Here is a 6,275-nt window from a genome sequence, read left to right as displayed (position 1 = left end):
TGAGGCTGTTGGTGCGTGTTGGTGGCGCATCTGTGCGTCCTACGCCCAAACTATAACTCTGACAGCTTTACCAGAGGATTGTGAGTGAGAAGACAAATTTTCCTACGTTTCTATGTATAAATTATTTCTGTAGTATAAATTATTTCTGTAGAGTGGAATTTGCGGCCTGGAGCGCAGTTTTCAAATTTATTTTTTGACAATTCTTTCTCTCCCTCTACACTCTGTGTGATGACCTCATCACTCTAGACTCTCCATAGGGTTACATTGGGGGATTTTTTGACGTGTTTTTTCCCAATAATTTGAAAACCGTTTGTCGAAACCCTATGAAAATTATCATAGCACACTGGTCATGGGCGAGCCGGTCGGTTTGATACCTTTTTTGTGTATGTGCGGCCAAAACTCTGGGAGGAGTAGTCGGCCGAAAAATGACACGGAAGAAACGGAAGAATGAGAAATAAGCCCGGTGAATAGTAGTTAGTGTGCTTTTGCAAGCAAGCACACAAAATAAATAAATAAACAAATTAAAAAACAACAAAGACACAGGGGATGACTTTGGTCTAAATTCGCACTTTATTCCTAACACTTACAGGTTTGTTTTGTCCCCGTTTTCCCTGGCCCCTAAAACAACAGGCACACAGATAGCGATGAGTTCAGGGACAGTAGAGAACAGTTTCAAACCCAAACATTTCCAACAGAATCAGGTTATAGAATCAACTCAGACAGAGAGAGCCTTGAGGTCAAAAAACAGCATATTGTAAGCATACTTCAAAAACAGAAAGAAAGACCCGAAAAACAGATACTAAAGCTTACAGAGCAGTGTTTGCTTCATCTTTATGTTCATCGCCACCATCATCATTGCCACCATCATCATCATTAGGCTATATTAAAGAATACTTTTGGAGTTTACAGCCATCATAAAAACATGGGAGTTGTACAATGCGGAGAAAAAAGAAAATCAAGGTGAGAAGATAACAGTGGAGCTCTTTGGTTTTCACTATTGAGGTTCTTTTTCTTTAGCAGTAAAATCTATCTTTGCTGTCCTCTTAACCTTTGGATTTAAGCTGCATTGTAGAAAAAATAGAAAGGAAAACGTTATCTTTTTTTTTAAATTTCTCCTTAATAAACGAACAATAAAATGGGGGCAAACAATATCGACTGGTTATTCTCTCTTTTTTTTCACTCTGTTGTCAGTCAGGTTTTACATTTTGTGTTCTCAAGGCCAAAAAAAGAGTTTTTTTGTGTTTCACGGTGACTTTGAAAGTTGAGCAGAGTAGTAAAATTAACATTCACAGCCACAGAAGAACTACAGTAGAAAACTGTCAAGGCCTGAAGTGCTCTTATTATCTGACAGTGTTTTTATATTAACGACAGGCGCCGGATACCTTTTATTTTAGCAGTTACAGTCCCTAACAAGAATCCTGAATGTTTATATACACATGGAATGACTGTGAGTGTGTTTGTGTGTGTGTACGGGTGTGTGTGTGTGTGTGTGTGTGTGTGTGTTGTGTTTGTAGTGTAGCGTCTCACTGTGGTAGTTTTTTACTTTGGTATCATTCTCTGTCCACCACAGGCAAGTCCGACTACACAGGCACACAAACAGACAGAGCTGCACTGCTGTCGGAGACCAAAAAAAAACAACAAAAAAAAAATCACATTTTAAAAATATAAAATTTTCTTATGTTTAGTTTGACACCCATGCAGTTTTTTTTAAAGCTCTGCAGTGGATTGTGTTACAGCCCAAGGGTCAAGCAACACATTAAAAACATAAATTTGTACTTTAAGTAAAAACCTGGAGTTCAAATGTTTTCCTCCGACAGCAGTGATGAATATACACACACTTTCCTCTCTACAAAACACGGCCACATCCTCCGAACTCCTTTAAGAAAAACGGGCGGACACAGTGGTGTATTCTGTAGGTTAAAGCCATAAGAACAACTGAAGATCTTTGTTTCTCCATCATCGAACTAACTTTGCTAGGGCCAGTTTCACATCCCTCACTCCTGAGTTCAGACAAGTCACGTCTCTTTTTTATTTTATTTTTTATTTTTTGTCATTAAAGCTTGAATGTCTATTTGGTTTTTTCATCAGAGTATCAGAGGTATGAGTTAAAAGCCCCCTTGTCCCCGGAGAAGGAACGGAGGGAATCAGAAAAAGCTTTTTAAGAGAGCAGAGGAGGAGACGTGAACGGAGGAAACTCACTCAGCGGGAGAGGAATGTTGGATTTTAAACCAAAACATCAGGCAAACGTTGAGAAATGTGTCAAACACTGACCGGTCTTACCAGTTAGGAGTGTGTGAAACTGTGTGTTTTATAGTCGGATTAGTTTACTTTCAATTAAGTGATTTACTAAATCAGGTTGCACAATAAACAAATAACTGTTAACATCACAAGCTGTGCCATAACTGAAAGAAATAAGTATTTATCTATTTACTACTTCACTGCTGTTTCTCTGTAAATGTTGAATTGTTGTTTTACTGCTGTTGTTCTATTAATATTTGCAAAGAACTTTGTGGTATTTACATTAAATTATGCTAACGGTATTAGCTAGTTGTTAATAGCATGACATTGTTTAACAAGAAGTAGTTTTATTGTGTTATTTCTGTAAAATGTAATCATTTTTTAAATATTTTTGAAAGACTGTCAGGTCAGCTATGTTGTCCATTTTTTTTTTTTTTTTTTGTCCAGTATTAGCTCTTTATTTGTTAATCTGAAGTTTTTAGTTTTAACAGGTCACATATCAGCAAGCTTGTTTGTCAGTTAGTCCCGTTAGCTATAAAACAGCTAATCTGGCAGTTACTGGGTGTAAATATTTAGCAGCCAAACAACTAATATCTCCCTAAAAATATTTTCTGAGGTGCAATTTTAATCTTAGCTATGTGAAATAATAAATTATTTGTAGTAGCCTAATCACATTTGTAATTATGATAATCTAACAAATGCTATATTGTAATATTTTTGTGAACTGTAATTTAAAAAAATGTTACTTTACATTATTCTTAATAGCATTGTGTCAGATCAGCTATGTCATTCACTTTTTTAAAAATATATTAGCTTTTTTACTTGCCATTCTAAACATTTTGAAAAGCTAAAGTTAGCTTTGTCAGTTAGTTCCGTTAGCTATAAAACGGCTAACCTGTCAGTTACTGGGTGTAAATATTAAGTAGCCTAACAACTAATCTCAACCTTAAAAAATAGCTTGTGTTCATGTTATGCTAAACTACATATAAAGAAAGTTTCTTTATTGTAGCCTAATCACATTCAATTATGCTAATCCAACAAATGCTATTTAGCTACTTATTAGCATAATGTTATGTATTTGTGAAATGTATTTTAAAATCTTCCATTTTACATTGTTTATCATGTTTTGATCAACTTTCAGATCAGCGATGTTAATAGTTTGTATATAAGTGCTCTTAGTTGTCAATGTAAACAGGTCACATATTAGCAAGCTAACGTTAGCTTTGTCAGTTAGTTCCGTTAGTTATAAAACGGCTAACCTGGCAATTACTGGGTTTAAATATTAAGTAGTCTAACAACTAATCTCAACCTAAAAAATAGCTTGGTTTGATCCGTGTCATGTTACGCTAAACTACATGAAAAAAGTTTCTTTTCAATTGTTGTCATTAGCATAGCTATGTGAAACAAGGGGTAGCTATAATACGTTATTTTTGTGAAATGTGATTTAAAATTTTCCAGATTACACTGTTTTTAATTTTTGATCAATTGTCAGATCAGCTTTGTTGATGACTTTGTATATTAGCACTCTTACTTGTCAGTCTAAGCAGGTAAAATATTAGCAATAACAACTGATTTCTACCTAAACATTTGTTTGAGTTGTACAACAAATTATAATTCGGTAATGTGTAAACACTAACGAGGCGAAATTTGAATTAACAAAGAGCTGGTGTTATGTGATTTTAAGTACTAGCTCAAAATCCCATAAGTCTGATCCAAATAATCGACAAAATGTTTTAAAAGCTGCTATTCTTTAAAACAAAATGTGTTATGAAGTAAACATCACTGACTGAAGCTAACAGGAACACACACTCCATGTTCTGCATGAGAGGATTTCCAACAAAGCTGTTTTAAAAACAGCCTTTTCCTCCGTCACAGTTTCCCTGCTACTTTCTCTCTCTGTCTCAGGTTACAACAGTCTTTATGTTTGGTTTTGCTTTGAAACATTCGTTTGGCACCTTCTCTTCTTGTCTTGATCTCAAGAACACCCCTCTCTCTGCAGATACAAGCTTCACAACAACCCCTGAAAAACTATTACAAAGATCCAGAAAGACATAAATAGAATCCAATAAATACATAAATAAAGAGTCAATAAATAAAGGTGAGGGACAAAGAAGTTAATAAAATACAAACGGACCGTTTTTTCCCATCCCCGAAAAAAGCACACACCTCCCTCGTACAATAAATACAAATATTTTTTTTTCCAACAAAGAGCCCGTGAGAGATAAAGAGTTTTAAAGCTTTTGGTTCTTAAATCAAGTCATCGTCTTCGGTCGTCATCAAAGGATATTAGTCCCAGCCTTTTTATACATCAGCAACAAGTAAGAGCAGTTGAACATAGATTATTTTCCCCCTACAAAAACCTAGAAGAACTAATGGATACATTCCCTCTAAAAGTGGACGTTTTTAGCCTTCAAGCCGCCTCAGACGTCAGCGTCCCCCTCCCCGACTTCCCTCCCCCATATCGTCTTAGTCATTGGTTGCCTTCGGTTCTTGTGTGTTACATTAAAGCTTAACTCTGTTTTCAACCTGGACCTTGAGTTTTTCTTCCATCAGAAGGATCAATTCTCACAAAAACATTGCTTTACTGTAGAGGCATCCAAAGGAGCATGTTTTAGACCATTGGATTTAAGTGTATGACCTGTTTTTTGGTTTTTCTTTCATTAAAGTCAGTATGATATGAAAATGTTTCTTTAAAACTCTACCTTGGTGATGCATTCAAGGGAAATTATAGATGTTAGAGTTGACTCCAGATCATGATGTGTTGTTGATATTTTCTTCTTTATCTTGTTTTGTTTTATCTTGTTTACAGTTTGACTTCTAGCTCAGCTCTTATAACACCAGCACTTTGGGGAAGAAACAAGTGACTTGATTACCAATCTCACTTATGTTTAAGTTTCCATAAGTTGATTTTTTTAAAATTTGTTTATAGAAACTAGAAGAGTTCTCGGAGAGTGCAGCGATCCGTCAAGGCCAAATTTAATGGGTTGTTTCTTTGGCTCAAGTTTATTACACACAGACCAGTTGCTTTGAATAATTCTACAAAAAAACAAACAAACTGAACTGAAATCATAACCTCCTTGGCAGAGGCAAGTGGCTGGCTCTGGAGTATTATAAAAAATAAATAAAACATATGGCATGCTCTGGAAGATACTCAACAATTTGATGATTATTATATGTCATTTTTAACCGGCAGTTTAGGCACTGAACTTTCCCTCTCTGGTTGCTTTGAAACTCTTAAAGCTATAATTTTTTTTGGGCCAAAATCCTGTAAAAAAAGCATGTTTTTGTCCTTTTAAACACATATTAACTTTTCACTCAGTAAAGAAACGTCTGTTCAAAGAAGTCAAGACTCAGACGCAGACTGATGAAATAAATAGTGAAACTTATCTGAACATAAATAAACTAAAAGCTACACTTGTGCATTTTTTTGGTGAGACATGGGTTTAAAAAGCCATACTTTGTGTTTCTCCTTTGGTGTTTCTATTAGATACGATCTGCAGTTTGATGGGAAAACTGTGTGAAATCGGGTCCAGGTTGAAAATGACCAGAGTTTTGCTTTAAACTGTCTAAAAACAAACATTAAGTGATATTATTTTGTCCAACATGTTTATGTGACAGAAAGAGTGGGTTGTGTTTTTTTACGGTTTAATTATTGTTTATACCAACATATGCTCACACAAGCACACACACCCATTCGTGTACACACACACACACACAAACACACACACACACACACACTCATACAACTTGTGCATTGGTTTGGTTGTTTCTATTATTTGGTTGTATATCTAAAAAGTTTTGCTTTTGGTTTTCAGTTTTGGCTTTTTCACAACATTCTGGATCAACTAAAAAAAAAAAGAAATGTTTTTTTTTAAATCTTGGAAGCTAAATTTTCACAGTTATTTCCAACCTGAACGAAAACTAAATAGAAAAACCCAGAGCACAACCGAAGAGACAAGAAGATATGAAAATAGGCAACACGCCGCCGATACCCCCCCCCCCCCCACCACCAACTCCCTCCCTCCTCCCTCCCTCCG

Source organism: Centropristis striata, chromosome 14, assembly GCF_030273125.1.
Source record: "Centropristis striata isolate RG_2023a ecotype Rhode Island chromosome 14, C.striata_1.0, whole genome shotgun sequence".
NCBI classification, from domain to species: Eukaryota; Metazoa; Chordata; class Actinopteri; order Perciformes; family Serranidae; genus Centropristis; species Centropristis striata.
This window is presented reverse-complemented; position numbering follows the sequence as displayed.